This window comes from Uloborus diversus, chromosome 1 (genome assembly GCF_026930045.1).
Source record: "Uloborus diversus isolate 005 chromosome 1, Udiv.v.3.1, whole genome shotgun sequence".
Lineage (NCBI taxonomy): Eukaryota > Metazoa > Arthropoda > Arachnida > Araneae > Uloboridae > Uloborus > Uloborus diversus.
The window spans coordinates 192,245,946-192,265,098 of NC_072731.1; the positions used below are offsets into that span (position 1 = coordinate 192,245,946).

General features: G+C 30.4%; 1 protein-coding gene across 1 annotated transcript in view; it reads right to left on the reverse strand.

Annotated features, from left to right (window-relative positions):
* LOC129234107 (receptor-type tyrosine-protein phosphatase N2-like) overlaps positions 1–7,072 on the reverse strand; it is a 188,043-nt gene extending 180,971 nt beyond the window's left edge. Inside the window, exon 1 of the mRNA XM_054867999.1 lies at positions 5,379–7,072. The gene's annotated coding sequence lies outside the window, so the exon portion shown is untranslated. The remainder of the gene's footprint in view (positions 1–5,378) is intronic.
* Positions 7,073–19,153: the final 12,081 nt, after the last annotated feature.

The following is a 19,153-nucleotide window of genomic DNA, read 5'->3' on the forward strand; positions in this document are numbered from 1 at the left end:
AATTAAAAATAGTAATAATACTTTGACACAAAACGGTCACTTTGACACAATTTCCAAATTAAATAAAGATAACTTTAGATGCGTAAATTAAGTTTCCACAGCCTTGGAAATATGAATAGTTACAAAATGTTCGAGAAAAGAATGAGAAAAATTCCAAAATCTGGGCCAAAGTAGCCCGCGTTTACGGTACTGCATTTTTTTTTTTGGAAGAACACTACGAGTCTTCAAAATTACCCATTTTAAGTATGTACATTAATTGCAAATGATTTCCTGATTAATGTTGTAAAGAAAATTATGATTGTGCTATGTATTGGTAAGAGTAAAGCGGTATTAGTAAGGCATCTTTACAGTATGAATTAAGTGTATAATTGAAACCAACTAATGATATTTTTTTCTGTTTATGTTGCGATGTATATAATTTTAACTGCATTTTGGTGCCATTTGCATAACAAACTGACAAAAATAGAAACAAAAACGAAGCGAGATTTGTATTTTCAAACATAATAACTACATATTCACTTTTACCAGTGTAATAACCACAGATTCAAAACCCAAAATATATCATAACTTTTAGGAAAGTTTTTTAAGCTCGTGAAATATCAAGTAAGTATCAGATACAACTAATATCGAGAAGGAAAAAACGTTTGGTTTAGCAGGGCTCACCTGTTCAAGCATTATTTTAACAAACTAAATTTAAAAATATCATACTTGCATATATGAGCTTAGAGGTGAGGAAGATAAAAATACTTAGTTATAGAAAACATGAGTTAACATATAGTTCATTAAGGTATGTAACAAAATTGATGTTTTAAAATGTAACAGGGTTTAATTTTATTGTTTTGAAATGGATTTAAAGAATGCTGTTTTGAAAGTAAGCATTGAATGGTTTTAGTAGTTCGAAGGGAAAAGTGATAAGAACTTGTTGCTAAGACTTGTACCGGAATAAATCTCTTAAAAACTACGCAAACATGAAATTTCAATGCTATAACAGTTAGTCATTTTCTTATGATCTTGAAAAAAACCGGATCGTAAAGAAACACCTTTAAAACTACGCAATCATGAAATTTCAATAATTAAAATTAGTCATTTTCTTATGACCTTAAAGAAACACCGGATTGTAAAGAAACATCTTAAAAACTACGCAATCATGAAATTTTAATGATTACAGTCAGACATTTTCTTATGATCTTAAAGAAACACCGGTAGCTTTTAAAAAGATTAAAAAACTTTTCAACTGGACTATAAAAAAGGCTCTTAGTAATGTAAAATTATGAAAAAGTATTGCCACGTTCTTTTCAGAAATTGGTACTCAATTCAAAAATATTACTTTACTGATAATGTACCAATAAAATAAGATCGATGTCTTTTTCTAGTTGAGGGTTTATCATTTAAAAAATACTAGAGAGTTCTTAGACAGACACCTTGGGAACTCTTAAGGGAGCAAATCAAACTAGTACGTATAGGTGAAGTTATCACTATTTCAAAATAATATTTTCGTAATGTTTAGCGTGAACGTCTTCAATTCGAACTTTTTCATATTTTACTAAAATTGTAATGGTTTTGAATTTAAACAATACCCAGTATTCCGTAAAACAATATTCCAATTAAAGATTACTAGCAAAATGTGTTGAACAAGAACCAATTCAACAAAATCCGCTTTTAAAAGTAGATACTTATCTCTCGATGAAAAAATGATCGCATTGTTTCAGTTTTCTTTTCCATGAATGAACAAAAAAAAAGAAAAAAAGAGTAACTGTAAGACAAGTTTTGAAAAACTAATTGAGCAAAAGATTCAAGAAAAACTGATAGCATATAAAACTTCAAAGAGATTGTTGACAGTAATAAGCAAACAATAGTAGGCCTAACAGATTAAAGTTTATTTAATTTCTTTACTTCAAATATGGAACTTTTTAAACACACTGAGTTTAAAAAAGATTCAAGAACCAACCATTTTTTGTCAACCAAGATCACTTAGAACGGGGGTTATCAACGTTTTTCAATCCACGCCCCCTTCTTATGTGTAATTGTGTAATTACTTACCCCAAATAAATACTTCATTTTTATTAAAAATTTGTCACTTTATTTAAAATTTAAAAGTTAAATTTTGATTAAGAATTTCGTAGTATGTAACTTTGATTTTTAAAAAGTCATTTTATTCTAATAGACATTTTAGTACTCATAGAAAGTGTAAATTAATGAGGCATTAATTAAAAATTCTGAGAAAGTAATTAATGGAAACAGTGGACAGCCTCTTTCTTGCGAAGTTCATAAACATTTAGCATATAAGCAGTAATTCATATAATCAACGTTAAACTTGTTTTCATATTCCCTTTTCATGTACGTTTAATTCAAAAACCCTTTTCTGTGGAAGTAAGCTGTCCTGAATCCGAAAATTGAATTCACAGCATTGTCTGAACTGGTATTAAACAACATCAATGTCGTTTAATACCAGTCCAGAAGTTAGTTAACAAAGCATTGCAAATAAATTTGCTTCAGTGTTGAACACTGACATTATTCACAATTTTGTAACAATGGGGTCGTTTCCAAAATTTTAAAAGTATTTTTATCTGAAAGAACATGTTTAAAAACATAGGATCTGACCTTTTTTTAAATAATTTATTTAAGTTTAATAATTTTAAAAAAAATACTTAAATCTGCGCGCTTTAAATGTTTATGCTTCTGTCGGATGACATCACAAATGATGAAATGCCACTCTGTATTGCCACTCACAGAGTAAAATATTTAAATCGCATCTTTACTCACTTGTATTGGCAACGATATGGATGATAGCAAGCGTAGAGCGCAATTTTAATTAGCTTCTTGATTATCATAACGTGGAATCGCGGTAGAAAGTTGCGGCAAAGTGCATCATTTGTGACGTCATCAAGACCACGCCTTGTTTCAAAAATCAGACATTTTAAAAATTTAATTAAAAGATAACTGTTGGGAAAATGAAAGTATTTTTTGGGCCCATGTTATTATTTTTGCTTATTCTATCAATTTCAGTGACTAAAAATAGTACTTTTGACTTAAGGAAACAACCGCATTAAATTCTAGTATAACCAAAAACATTTTGCAAAAATGTTTTGTTTAGGCAGTGAACCACGTACCCGTTAGGTATTCGTGTACCACCTAAGTGTGCGCGTCCCACCGTGTCAAAACTACTGACTTATAATACTGACCTGTAAGACAGTTAGAGAGGATCGTAATTACACTTAATAAAGTCACGTACTGAATTTCAAGAAGATATTGTTTAGAGCAACTAGGCAAGAAATGATTCAGCAAGTTAATATTGGTATGCAAAGAGATATATTTTTTAATCTCCTGGAGTAATTCTTAAAGCCATCAGTGCTTTTTTTGAACATCTATTGTCTTTTTTTGTAACTGCAATATGAATGCGAACGAATAAAAATTGTAAATAAACAAATTCCACAAAACAACTGGATATTATTCCAGCACATACTTTCATATCAAACTGTAATATGAGTTTTGTTCTCTATTGCGACTTTATGATACAGTTAATGAGTTGTGAAATTGAGAAATATTTGATGGAGACGACGGATAGAAGTCATATTGCGTCGACGTCTTACTTTTATTCATTTAGCATATTTTCATAATATTACAATCGGTAATTTCTGTATCTTTCTACTTTACTCCTTAAAAGTATCTTGACAATAAATATTGTGATAATTTAGACTTCAGTAAAATACGGTACAGCGAAGTTAAAAGAACTGACAGAGTAACTCGTATACATAAATACCAAAAAAAAAAAAAAAAAATCTACAGAATCAAAGTGTATCTTTTACACATTTTCAACATTATATACACACATTTGCTAAATGTATTGTATATTTGCAAATAAAATGTATTGAAAAGTACTAAAGCAATTAATGAATAATAAGTGTTTATTAACAATCAGTTTTTAAAATATCACTTGAGGCAGTTAGAAGCAAAGGGTTGTAAATGGCAAAATTTAAAATTTGAGGATAACCAATACCTCTCCTCCGTTTTGGGGCAAGAGATAGTACTAGTAGCCCTGGTAAGTGATGCTATACAGCATGATTTCAATATAAAAAAAAAGAAAAAAAAATGAAAGTCTACCGAGTACCGCGACTTTAAACTCGTTTTAAACTTAAAAATGTCCACTTACATCCCTTTGCTTCTCCCTGCCTCATTGGAAGCTTTCAAATTGTAAATGGTAATGGTAGAAATAGCTTGGGAGACAAAAGAAAAATGTAACAAGGAATTGGTAACTGCTTTCCGTCTCAAAAGTAGTTAAGCTTATTTTAAATCTGAGAAAAACAAAACAAAATATTTAACGCAGACAAATTTGTATCCTTTGAAATTCCAAAGTTTGATTTTTTATGGAGACCTCTTGGTTCCACTATAAAGGTATGACAGTTGGAAGATTTGGGGGGTTCTTTACACATTACAATATTAAAATGTATTTCAAAAAATTTTAAGTGCAAACAGATTTTTTTAGTCTACTTTTTTGAGCACTAAATGTTTTTATTCTTTCAGGCTTATGATGCGTATGCTTTGATTTAGATAATTAGTTTTTAGTTTTGCAGTCTTCTGAACTTTTGCGCAATGCAAAATCTACAAAATTTTAAAATCTAACAACGGAGCACTAACACATCATGATCTAAAAAACGAAATCACCCTTACTAAGTACAACATCATCACAGTATAAAAAGCTTCTATAGAAAGAATGATATTGAAATAACAGTAAAATGTTGTGCACTAAAGTATGAAAAGTAAACTAACACAAAGTAATTAAAAGTACAAATGAAAATGATAAAAATAGATATATTTTTTTAAACTCAAGTTGCGTTATTCCACCACTAAAGTGCTAATGTAAACACACAATGAACAACGATAATAGTTAAATTCCAGAATGCCATTACCAGATAGCATAGCGAATTTGTTTGAAATTTAAATTTTGCTATGTACAGTTACAGTCACATTTGGAGATCTGCTGTTCTCTATTGCTGTAATTAATTGAAATTTCATAACGGAATCCATGTGAACAATTTAAAATAAGAAATTAAACGATTTTTCAGCTTGAATTGTAAAGTATGCTTTATTTAGTTTTTTTTTAAAATTAAGTTTTGAATCTACAAAGAATTTATTTTTATTTAAAAAACACACTGACAAGTTTACGTAGAGCTAAAGAAATAAGTAAATTTAACAATTCTTGCAAACTTGTTTGATTCGAATTGAATTAAAACAATATACAATAAAACGTCAGTTGCAGATGCTTTTACTGAAATATGCGTCTGTGCATGCGCACAATGTGTTCCCGGTACTTAATAATGGGAGGGTGTCAGAATACAAAACAAATTTAAGTACTATAATGAATAAATCATAAATCTTACCTTTTTCAGCAAGAGTAGCTCTACGCCCGTACCGTGGAAGAAAGAAGCTGAAATTCTAAAACACTTCTCTCATTGGGTAAAGTCCTTTTTAAACATATTTCTTCTTGGGGTTTCAACTTTTATTGTCCGTTTCATCTTTTTTTTCTTTTTCAGTTTTTCTCTTTTTATGTATATTTTTGCGTACTTTTTCTCTTTTTTTGGGATTTTTTAATTTTTTTTTGTTACTGCTCAGTTTACTTGAATGGTAGACCGTGATCCTCAGTCGATAGCCTCGAGTACATCATTGACAATGAACTATTGATCCTTCTGACAATGTTCCAAAAAATAAAGTACCGTAAAACATCAGCGAGAATGAAAAGTTCGTGACATATTTGGAGAAAGAAAAGTTTGTCATAGTTTGGGTGTTCTTTTTCTTAAGAAAATTTCAACAGACATCAGCAAATATTTCATTAAAGCAGTCTGAAAAACGTTTTACTTCGTTTAGTTCTGAAACACTTAGAAGATTTCCGTGGACGATGCAAAAAGTGGTTTTCTCCCTCGAATGTAACTCTTAAGTTGGTAACGCATCAATTTTCCGGCGTCGTGTTGTTGAAAGAAAGTTATTTATTATTCAGATAAGATAGGAATGTTGTACGGATGTTAGCGCAAAAATTTTATATTTCTGTTTTTCTCACGTAAGGCCATTATGCGAACAGACCTTGGATGTCAGTTAGTTCTCTATGACAGTTCATAAAATATTTACACTTGGCCAATCTTAAAAGATTTTGGTTCATAATAGAAAGTACTTTTACGACAGTTCTGTACTACAAGACACTAATTTGTTGAGGTTTCGTAGAATTTTTTGACCGTTTGTGTACCTGCACAAAAAGATGACTTTCATGATTGGTTTTGTTGGCAGCTGTTAACAGCAATATGTTTCTTATAAAACCACATTTTCGGTACAATTCGTTTGGAGAGATTACTTAAGCAAATCAACTTTTTCAGATCGTATGTCTCCTTCTTAGCTACTTTTCCAACAGTAATGATAAGAATGACACTGCAAATGAATCTCATGCAATTACTATTAAATTTAGTTCATGTTTGAGAAACGACTTTTCTTGTTGAGCGTTAGTTTAGCATTTAGTTTGCTATAACGTTTTTCTGATCGATCCTGACCATTACTTTTGCAACATGTTTTTTTTCACAAAGGTCCTTTACCCTTTTGATCATGACAAAACATGTAACATGGTTACATCATTCAAACAGTGTTCATCTGCATCAGCGTTTTTAAAAGCAATGAGCTACGAAAATACAGTTTACACTATCAACACATGTGGACGGGGTGATGTTTGATAATTTTATGTGCATTCAGTATTTACAGTTTTATGTTATATAAGGAACTATGTCAATGAACATAAATGAATATCCTTCAATATTCGCATCAAAGTATTATCAGTAGATAACAGATCTTTAATATAATAACAAATTTTGACTATGTAGGCAAAACTGCGTTCTGAAAGGATGAACATTTTTTCATAACATAGCAGAAGCTTTTTACGGATGCATCTGAGAATATTAGACAAAAAGTCAATTTTTATGGGAAGATTTAGAAATTTATGAGCTTAAAACTAACATTTACAAAAACATACAATGCACACATTTTTATAGATTAAATCTTTTCAAAGAAATGAACCTTGTGCGACACTAATCTAGAAACAGTAATAGCATATTAATAAATAACATCAACAACAGTGAGTCTTTAAAAAGTACTTGAAATAATAGAATACTCTAAGTAGCCGATTATTTATGTAACAAAACTTAAAAATGAACAGTATTATGTAAAATTAATCCGTTTTACATTATTAAGAAATTTTAGTTTTCAAAATAAAGGAAACTTTTCAAAACTTTTTTTCGTACTTTTTCAAAAGTACTAAATCAAGAAAACTTTAAGGGGGAAAAATATTATTATATATGTTAGACGTTAAATGCATTTTTAAAAAATTAGGGGGAAAATGGGTCATTTTTTATGAAATTAATTACATAAAAACTATAAACTTTATTAGAGATAAGATATTCTATAAGCTGGTTACTATAAGCTATAGTTACTTTTGGGAAACCGTGGAAAATCAGATACCCGATATGTTTTTTTTTTAAGTAAAAGTACAGAAATAAAGCTATTTGAAATATTATATTGTCTTAGAGTTATACGATTAGGGACATTAATAAAATTTTTTACTTGGTTAATTTTATGATTTACGCTTGCTTCATGTTTAGGAAAAAAATATCACAATGATAAGCCATTATTTTCAATGAAAACTCTCTGCTAGTAACCAAGCTGAAGAGCAATAAAAATGTTATTAAAATATATTTTTATTAGAGAACGTTTTAAAACATAGACTTTAATTTTAATAATAATTGCTACACAGGGAATAAACAAATTAAAATGAAAAAAATAATATAATTCACACCGAATATCTTTTTAAGATCACATTAAATGATACATAATAAACATTTTACTTAACTTTGATGCAAATATCTGGCATAGGATATTCATTAAAGTAATTATCATTCTTCAAAACGTTCTATTTCTTCGCAAATGAAAGAAATGAAGAGAACCTTGAAACTTTTCTACTTCTAACAGAAACATTTCACATTGTATGGCATTCAATATCATTATGTTCTTAAGCCAAAATATAAACTATTATCTTCATAACTGTACTCATAGAATCAAATTATGCTACTTTCTTGTTAAGTTCATTATCTGCATTTCTTTTAGTAAGTTTTTATAGTGTACTTTTCCATTGAGTAAAACTTTTGAAACTTTGATTGAAGGTTCATTACCTAACTAGAAGAAAGATCTTCTATGAAGTTCATCATTCTGATATTTTCTTCTACATTTTTTTCAATTTTCCCATCAGAAAAAGCACAAGAATGTCACTAATGTGGCACTCTATATATTTAAAGATAGGTCTGTGTTGATTATATCGCAAAGCTTGAATATCAAATATGCATCGTGAGTCCTTTAGTATGCAGTTCAAAGCTGTTCATTTTTTCAGTATGTTTACCATACAGACAAATAGTTTTTTACACAGTTGTAACGATATGCACACACATAGAAAGTGGTACTTGGAACTATTCTAAACACACCGCCATATGCAGCAAAACACGAAGGCAGCGTAAAAAATAATAATAAAGCAGCAATAATTTCAATTTAAGTATTAACGGAATTACAGTTACAAAATAAGTTATACATATGCTTTAACTATTATGCTTTAAATCCAGATTACGTCTTTTGGGGTAGAATTTATCTTAGATTCTTAAGCAAAGTAAATTCAAATGAGAAATTTTAAATGAACAAATATAAACTTGGCATTAGGATGTGAAGCAAACAAAAAAGCGTGATAATTAAGAGCAAAATATCCGTGGTTCGTCAAAGGTAACTTTATAGGGTAGGGGTTACAAAAGTAACATGACAGCACCTTTAGTGACATACACTGACGCAGAACGCATTTTAAAAAGTAATTGTTTATCACTAATATATTTAAGATACAAGTCAGTCGAAAAAAATAACGTAAGACGAAACCATAATGAGTTTTTTTTTTTAGATATTAACGTTAAAAAAATTATTTTTTAAAGATTTTTTTAAAAACTTAATTAGAAGTAGGAAACGACGTTTTACGAAAGTTTTAAAATTGGCATTTAAAATATTATAAAAATAAATTATGTATAAAATTATAATATAAATATAATAATTTAAAAATATTATTACATAATAAATACGTACATATTTTAAATCCCAATTATAAAATAAAAATTATTTCAACACAGTAAACTAAATGATAGCAAATGCTGCATTAATTATGCATTAAGCTCTCTGGGACACAATAAGCATCATCTCTACTGGTATTCATAGTACTGGCATTCTTCTAACTCTTTCCATTTCTTTTTAGTCAAAATTATCACATTTTTTTGAATACCTCTTTAGTAAGCTCGATTCACGGAAATCGCCTACTTTTTATATCACAGATTTTACAGCTATTTTACGTAAATGAAAATTCACAGCTCGTAGTGTAAGCACCAATAGGACCAGTTCTTGTGTGGGAAAGTCAGCTATCACTAGTGCACTAAACTACTGGAAAAAGCACGAAAAGCGATCGGCTAAGAGCTGCGTAAAAGTGAAGCAGGCTAAAAGCGAATATTAGTTTCTACAATAGATTAAAACGCAAAAAAAATTAAGGTTTCATTTTTTTTTTCTTTTAACTCTAACAATTCTGCGGAGAGAGATATGTACAAGTAAAAGTCTTCGCCTCGGCACTGCGATTTCGACAGCCCCAAGAGGGTAAAGGGGTATTTCAATGCTTCGGGACATCTCAAGCAAAAGGCCAAGAGGCAACTAACGAAGCATATCTCGCACAAAACTAAATTTTCCCAGCAAATAAACAATACGAGGGAAGTATCCTATCACTTGTAGATGCTGCCATTGCGAAACAAAAACAGAAATGCCTTACCATGTAAGAAATGCCTCAGAAAAACTATATCTGGAAAACGGAAGGGAGAAGGGAAGTAGGATAGCGGATAAGAGGAAGCAAAGGCAAGCTTGTTGCTTTGGGGATGGCGCCGAAGAGAGTGCAAGGAGCGAGTGGATGCTCTGGAATTTATAAGGGATGGGCACCAATCACAGCAGGGAGCGTATCTCGGCGCAGTATCCATGGGAACCGCCCTGTATTGAGTAAGGGGTTGAGCAGGACAGCTGCCAATCAGAGATGACTTCGTACATATCGAAGTTCGGAGTTGTGTGTCGCAACAGGGGTACTTATGCCGCTAGAAATTGGCTGTTAATCTCCTACTGTTGGCATACATTATTTCTGCAGTAAAAATCAAATGCTTGAAAAGTTAAGCAATGGAATAAAATTGTAAATCTTAAATTCACAAGTTTCGAAAACTAGTGCCTAGTTTGTATTAAAATTTTTTAAAGCAAAGCTGCAAAAATCATAACGCACTTACCTAAAAAGTTAAACATAACAACTAGAAGTAAAGAAGTCAAACATTGAGTCGTCGAATAAGATAAACTACTTATTACATTTTCGATTTTTGTTTGAGATATTAATGGGTTTGATTTTGCAATTTAGAAAATTCGTATCTGGTAGTTGAAAGGTCTTATAGCGAAGAGCATTTTTTTTTCAATACTGCATATTTATTACTTTTGTCTGTGTTTATTGTGCATTAACCTAGTAGTGGTTCTGAAACTATTCTGAAATACCACTGTTAAGAATATACCCCTAGTCCTTTTTTGAGCCCTAAAACATATGCATGGGAAAAATAAATTTTTTTAAAGCCTAAAACACGTGCTGCACTTTTTTTTTTTTTTTTTGCAAATTTGGTCTTTTTCCGACATTTTCGGTTTCATTTCAGTGCGTTGTTTAGATAGGCGTCCCTAAATAACTTTTTGACGTTAGATACACAAAAAGTTGTGAAAAGATTGCCAGAAACCGAAATAGTTTTTTTTTTCACAAAAAAAACCCCTTATTTAAACATACCAGTACTAGCCAGTGCTTCATATTGCTTCATTAGTGGCCACTTCGAGGTTTATATTTGAAAAAATAATATTCCAGGTCTCCCAATGGGTGCCAATCGTGCAGGAGGTAATACATCCTGCACGTTTGATGCACTTTTGAATCCATTGGGAGACCTGAAATCCTATTATTTCAAATAAAACCTTGAAGTGGCTACTACTGAAGCAATTTGAAGCACTAGCCATTATTGGTGTGTTTATCTAACTTTGATATTGAAATTTTTTTTTTATTACGATCGAGTAATAAATCTGTAATTCTAAAGGTAATCAATGATAGTAACTATTGTTCATAAGCAAAAAAAAAGCTTTTGAGACAAACCATAGAAACTACAAAAACAATATCAGAACTACCCTGAAAAAATATCATTTTTTCTTCAACGAGGAACGTTTTTTAATTACACACAAATCCAGAAAATATCTGTGATTCAATTATATTTTTTCACAGAGAGGTACTGGTCCGCATGAGTAATACTTGATAATCGCTGGTTTAAATTGACAGATCAATTAACGTTTGATGTAAACATAAATTAGAGTTGGAAGCTGAGGAATTAATGTCTTCTAAAGAGTAATGAATTCTAGGGAGCACAGCAAAATTGTTTTTATATAATCAATATTTTTAAATTTAAATAACGATAAGGATATTCTATACCATTAATTTCTCAGCTCGTCTGTCTACGTGTGTAACTGTAACCCAATGTCGTCTGGACTGTCAATGTATATCGGGTCAATACTGGTACCGTTGCCTACAAGACATCCTTGGGAATCCCTCACCCCCTCTAAACCACAAGGAGATATTAATTGATAAAAACACTATCAATATCCCCCGCCGCAGGTAAAGAACCGGGGTTGGAGAAGAGAGCAGGTGATGGATACCCTGCACTGAGTAAACATTGGTATCAATTTTGTTGACATTACCCAATCCATTTTCATTTACCAGTCATTTTTTTTTTCTTATTTTCATCCTTTAAAGAAAAATTAAAATTAGGCTTTACGTGGAAATCTGAATCTTACAGATCAGATATGAAAGGTTAATTTTTTTCGGACAATCTTTATCAAAAATAAAACTCTAAGAAGAACCAATAAATAAAGAACATTTTCGTTAATTTTTTATTACACTTACAGGAGATCTGCAAAATGGCATTACCTTAACACTATCAGTTATATTTTAGATCGAAATATCGAATATGATTTTAGAATATAAATAAAGTCTGTGGGTTAAGTCTGCAGACAAATTTCATTCAGAAAGAATTAAATTTATCAGCAACCTTAATACTGATATAAGTGAATATTTATTTTACCTATATTTGAAAGTTTATAAATTCAAAAGAAAGCAGTGCAAGGGTGGTTTAAATTTTCTTTTAGAAACATTATTAGTTAAAGCACTTTTACATATTGCTTCACACATTGAGTGACGAAATATAAGAATTTAATGACATTTCAAAAAAAAAAAAAAAAAAGTTTCCTTTTTACCTGAGTGTATTAACCGTTAAAAGGGTGTTTTAAAAATGATTAGAAGTCGTTTTAAAAATGATTAGAAGTCGCGTCTAAACGCTTAAACTATTTAAATAGTTTTTTGTAAACTTATATGTTATTTGAAATTAATGAAAACATGAAGAAATTAATTTCACCAGTAGGTAATAAGAATGTTCCTACGTTTGGTAAGTTAAGTTCCTATGAATATCTTATATCGTGTACATTATCCTTAAAGATGACAAAAGTCATGGAATAGGAATAGGCGGATAAACATATTTTAGTAGCGTCATGTTCAAAATGTTCGTAAGGGAAGTTCGTTGTTAAGGTTAAGTGATAGATGTGAACAGAACTAAAAATGGCTATCCTATTTTCGTCCCCCCCCCGCTCCAATACAGCTTCTAAAAGTGGTGATGATGGGTAAAAACTTGGTAAAAATTATAAATATGGACTCACAAATTGTATTAAAAGAAAACATCACAGATTATGTATTTTTTTACAAAACATTTATTTAACAAACGTAACATCGATTTTTCAAATCTCCAAACAAGCGTAACAAATGACTTTTCTTTTTATTATTATTATTATTATTATTATTATTAATATTTTGCTCATCGCCCCAAGCAAAAAGGTGAATTAAGGGCACCGTACCTATATCTCTATGTTTTTATTCACCAAATTTTTTGGCACTTAGGAAACTCTGCATCAACGTTTGTCTTTTCAACTCTTCAGAAAATCGCAAGGATAGGTTTGAAAATAAATTTCCATTCACTATACTTCCCTGAACTTGCACCGTCCAATTTTTCCGTATTCCTCCATTTGAAAAACATTTTGGCAGGAAAAAAAATGTTAAAAGGAATACGACTTCAAAGCAGCATTGTTTGTCTCCTAAATCAAATTCTTCTTCAAAACAGGAATTACAAATTGTCGACACGCTAGCAAGAAGTCATAAGAACAATGGATGCTCAATTCTACAGTACATAAAATTCCGCCAAAAGCCAAATATTAAACAATTTATGCAAAAAATATTGATGAGAAAAAGAAAAATTGCAAGCAATTATTTAATAGGAAAAGAAAAAGTATGAATCCAGAGCTCATCAGCCGTGGAGGATTCAATAAAAATGGTCAAAAGACCAAAAAATTTAACTATGAACTAAAAGAGAGTGTCTAAGCTCCAGTATATGCAATATAGAGTAACATTGGGAAAAACACTTCCTAATTAGTTGTTCTCCTAATTAGTCGAGGCGAACCCCCCTGCTTTTTTATTTTTAGGTTTAAGCTCTTGTTTATTACTCCTGTATTTTATAGTTTAACATGTGGTGCGTTTTGCCCTATGTTACTCTATATTGCATATACTGAAGCCTGGGCACTCTCTTTTAGTTCATAGTTAAATTTTTTGGTCTTTTGACCATATTTATTAGGTCAAAAACGGCCGATGAGCTCTGGATTCATACTTTGTCTTTTTTATACAAATGGTTTATATTTGGTATTTGGCTTGCATATTGGAGTCCTAGGTATATAGTTCCAATTTCCAATTGCAAAAATGTTAAAAATCAGATGCAGAGTTTATGTTTTGAAAGTTTGAAGTAAAAGTAAAAATGACTCAAAAAATACAAAATTTAACTTTTATACTGGCCCCAGGTCTCTAACTTATGTTTAGGGAATAATCTCCATTGAAAAATAATTTGAACACAAAAAAATTGAAATTAGTACTATCAATATTCACTGCGGTATAAAAGGCAGCGTTTTGTGACTAACACCACTTTTCACTCGCCGCAAATAACACCTTTTTGGGAAAGATATAGAGGTTAACAAGAGTTTAACATTATATGTGTGCATAGAGTGCAGTTTTTCAAATTGTTCGAGATTTATTGTGTGTTTTTGTGTATCACTTCATAACATTTGCATTTATTTTTGAATACCGAAGAAAAATTATAAATACGTTGTTTTACTTACTTTGATGACCTGTCATTCCTCTAAGGGCGATAAGTTCCAATCTCATCTTCTGTATGGTCCCTTAAAACCTCGAACTGGAATACTTCCTTGCGTTTTGGTCGACCAAAGGTTGTCAAGTTTTTTGATAAAAGTAATAGTTTTCAATGGAGATTATTTCTCTAAATATTAGTTAGGAGACCTAGGGCCCGTATAAAAAGTTAAATTTTGTATTTTTTGATATTTATATTTTGTTTCAAACTTTCAATACCTAATTCCTGCATATGATTTTGACCATTTTTGCAATTGGAAGTATACATCTAGGACAAACGGTTGCGAAGTTGTTCCGCTCTTGCAAGCTTAAACGTAACACCCTATATATATATATATATATATATATATATATATATATATATATATATATATATATATATATATATATATATATATATATATATATATATATATATATATATATACTGTAGTTATTGACCAAAAGTTGATGCATCAAATTTGACCATTTTCTTCTTTACCAATCGTGATATATGTCTAGAGTGGTATTTTTCTAGGGGAGAAATTGATGTGTCTAAAAAAAAAAGTAAGCGGAAAAATATTAACTACCAAACATGATATAGTAAAAATTCTTCACTAACAGTTGACAGCTCTACATATCATGTTTTGCCATTTCGAATTTGACGTATCAACAATTGGCACAAACAACCAAAAGTTACAAATAATAAAATACGCAGCTTTCCAAAATATTGAACAAGATATATTTCTTTTAAAAAAAATTATTATGTGTTGCACTGACATGTCGTTACAAGCAAACCTTTTAAAAGTTTGTTGGTGTCCCTCAAAACTTCAAAACTCGGTTCTTTTCAAAGCATTACACCAAACACGGATGTTCAACAAGTACATAAACGAACGGCTTGAAAAGTTTACATAAAAAGTATTACTTATTTTGTTATTTACAAAACACCCGCAGAAGAGTGTAATTCAAGTGCAATATCAACACGCCATCCATCACTTCTTTTGGCGACAATTACTTTCCCCGCCAAGGGTTCTTGATTTATGGCAACCCTTCGCAAAGAGCTTTTTGAAAAAAGGGAGTCTGAAGAGAAAAAGTCCCAGGGCGGCTGAATACAGCAGGAGGGGGGGGGGGGGGGATGGAGCAGCCCCCGAAGACGCCAGCGATTGGAATCTATCTGTGGGTCACCGCAGGTTGGACAGTGGGGTGTAAAATGGCGAACGAATGGGCAACAAGTGCGCGCGCCCACATGGGGGAGAGGATAAGTTTCGTCATCAAAGCGCACCCGAACGATGTGCTCTATAACGAACGAAATCATTTAATGGGAATAGTTTGAGTGTGCGATTGCGAGATAATGGAAAAATGAGGCTACCTGCTTCCAAAAGACGTTTGGGTAGGTGGCCTAACCATGTTTTTCCTATATGTTGTCAATGTGTAAATATAAGCATGACGTTTCTGGCAAAGAATTTATAAAAAAATATATGAACGATTTTTCTTACACCTATGCAAATAAACAGTAACTAATGCATTAAGACCAATGATAAGTACACATAATTTTTCTTTAGATTTACGTTTTTGTCATTCATAACACTCATGTCTAAGAATTGACTGCTTGAAATTGTCAAAATATGCTTGAGTATTGCCATAGATTTTTTTTTCTGAAATCGATAAAATCAGAAAAATCACAATGTTATTAGTCCAAGTGGTTTTACTTATCACAAAAAATATCATTATAATTTTAAAAAGCCCTAATGAGAGAGCATTATTTTTATTTCTTAAATACAAATTCGATTTTTTTTTTTTTTTTTTTTTGTGAAAAGGAAATAAACTGGACCATTTTTATCTTTCTATGATTTAAAATTTAATCCTCTAAATTATAGTACAAATTGCAAGATTAAATTTTAGTTTAAACTAGAACTTACTTTTTTTTTACTTTTCTAATATTAAACAACATATACTGGTGAGCTACAGCTATTCTTAATAATACTAGAATCAATTGCAATGGTTTAACAACAATCGGGTTATTTCGAAAAAAAAAAAAAAACTTATTTATTTTGTGTCTAAGTAACCCGATTAAAAGTTATGTTTACATGAAAATTACGGGAGTTTTTCGCTTTTTAAGAGCATTTATTTATTTTTGAAATCCTGTTGTTTAGCAGATCTATTCCTTATTAATAAAATCAACAGAACGCATATTATTAGTATTGTTGTAACATTAAAAGTTTAATCTGCATCATATGAACTAATTTCCTACTGCACTATATAGCATGAAGACTAGTTTTTAATTGAACTAAAATGAAGGAATTTGAAACATATATTGAGACTGCTTCAGGAATTTTATTGAATAAAACCATAACATGAATTGCAGTTACGGATGTTTATTTTTATCTTTTCTTGAAAATCAACTCAATATGCAAATTGGAAGCAATTGCATATTATTAAAGCAATATTGCATATTTAATTGTCAGATAATTTAGTATGAGGGAATAACAAAAAAAAAAAAGGAAATTTGCATTTCATCATAAATTAAAATTACAATAAATAAATAATGCAAAGACAAAGTAAGAGGAATTGTAGGTAATATCAAATAGGCTTAATTTCATTTGTAAGTTTGTAATCAGATTCAGGATGTATAGTAATGGAACATAATTTTAAACTTACCGTTGTTGTTTGATGTTCTTTTTTTTTAATGTACACTAATATTTATTTATTTGCTTGTAAAACATTAAGTCAAAAATAATTCGCATTTTATTCATCATTCATGATCAAGCAGAATATAAATAATGTATGCATCACATGACACATCATATGGAAATTAATTTCCCAAACAGAGTTTATTTAACTAGTAAAACAAGAATGTATTAAAATTTAAACAGCATGTAATTATATTGTACTAAAACAAAATAAACCAAGCATAAGCTGCACGTATAAAACTGTAAGTGTCTTTTAACAAAACTTTGAAAAGACAAAAAAAGAGAGAGAGAGAGAGAGAGAGAGAAATGAAATACATTTGTATTTTTAATACACCCTCGGTCAATATGAAATAACGAGCTAAAATGAACTTTTTTAAACGTTTTTTTACTATTTAATAACGTTAAAAATATCATGCATAACGCGTGTATTAATCCGAAAGTTTTGGCAAACACGAGCAAACTCAAAGTTCATAAATAAATTAAAAATTTAATGGCTAAGACAAACCAACATTTTTGACCTTTTAAACTGAAAATATTTGCCATAGAATTCTGTTATTTTCATTTTAGAAACTATTCGCCATTTTTTTTTTGTGTTAACACCTAGCAGATGCTGTTTTATCTGATAATAAAGTTATCCAGTTTTCCTCTGTATTTTGAATTTGCAACCGGGTATTTCAATTTACTTGAAGGAAAAAATATCAATTTTCCATCGTTGATTACCACTTTAATACAAGTTAGTAGATGTGGCAGAAAATGCCAATATGCAAATGAAACTAGACGTTTTACACGGTGAAATGCGAAATGGTAAAATTTAGCAAGCATAAAAAAATAAAAAATAAATAAAACATAAATCATCGTTTTTCAAAATACAAAACTTTAAGAAGTAGGCTAACGTTTTTTAATTGCACTGGTAGTTATATTTGAATGATTGTGTTTTTTTAAATGAAAGTAGGGATTCTTTTAAATACGTATGTGTGCCCATTTTTTTGTTTTTTTACTTTTTATTATTCAAAGGCATAACAACTTCATTTTAAATAAGACTGTAAACATTAATAATAAACAGAAAGGCAACTTTAAAAATAAAAAACACATATTCAATACAGAGTTTTTCCGTTGAAAATAAATCCGTTGATAAAAACACGATTGATTACCCAAAGTGACTCAGTGGTTAGAGTACTGGGGTAAAAAATGAAATTTACAATTCGAACATTCATGGTCACTTTAGCATCGTAGCATCATTTCTTCTATGACGTAAAATGATGTTTTTAAGATCATAAAGAGCTTTATTATCAGCATAATTCCTGAGATGTTTCAATTACCTTCAAATCAAAAAGTCACACGAATGTAGTTCTGGAGAGAGAGGAGAGTGATTTTTGAGGATGTCCTCAACAAGATGGCTAATGGTTGGAGGAAGAAATTTTGGTGAAGATAATAAAAAAAGTTGGTGAAACCTAAATAATGTACAGGCCGTAACTGTGCATTTATTTTCAACCACCCCCTGACCACAAAATTTTGAACCATTTTTCTTTTTATTGGCTCAAACAAATTATCATCCTTTCATTGTGCTATACTCAAAATTCGTAAGATTCTGAGCAATAGTTTTACTAGACAACTTCAAAATGTGGTCGTTTAATTGTGGTCGTCTTATTGTAATACAGGGTGACCAGTCTATATAGCGATAGGAGGATCTTGTACATTTAACAATCACCAGAAACTTTCGAATCGCTAAATGTGCTTATCGAAAAAAACATGATGAAGCACTCTTGTAAAATCGTCTAGAAACTAAATTACAAAAGGTATACGTAATGATAAATATTGTATACATGTAGCACATACAGTTTTTACTTGGGCATATTGACATTTTGATAGACATTTTAGAAGCATTTGATTCTACACATTACGTTTCATTGCATATGATCTCTATAAAAGCTCTGTAAAAGTATGAACTAACATTATTTGCTTCTCTATAAAGGGTCACATACTTATGCAACAGAATGTGTATGCCTAAAATATGTAAAAGTAAAACTTACCAAATCTCTGGTGACAATTTTATTTTCGATAAAAAAAGTTAAACATACCTGAAAGTAAAGAGGCGCGTTTA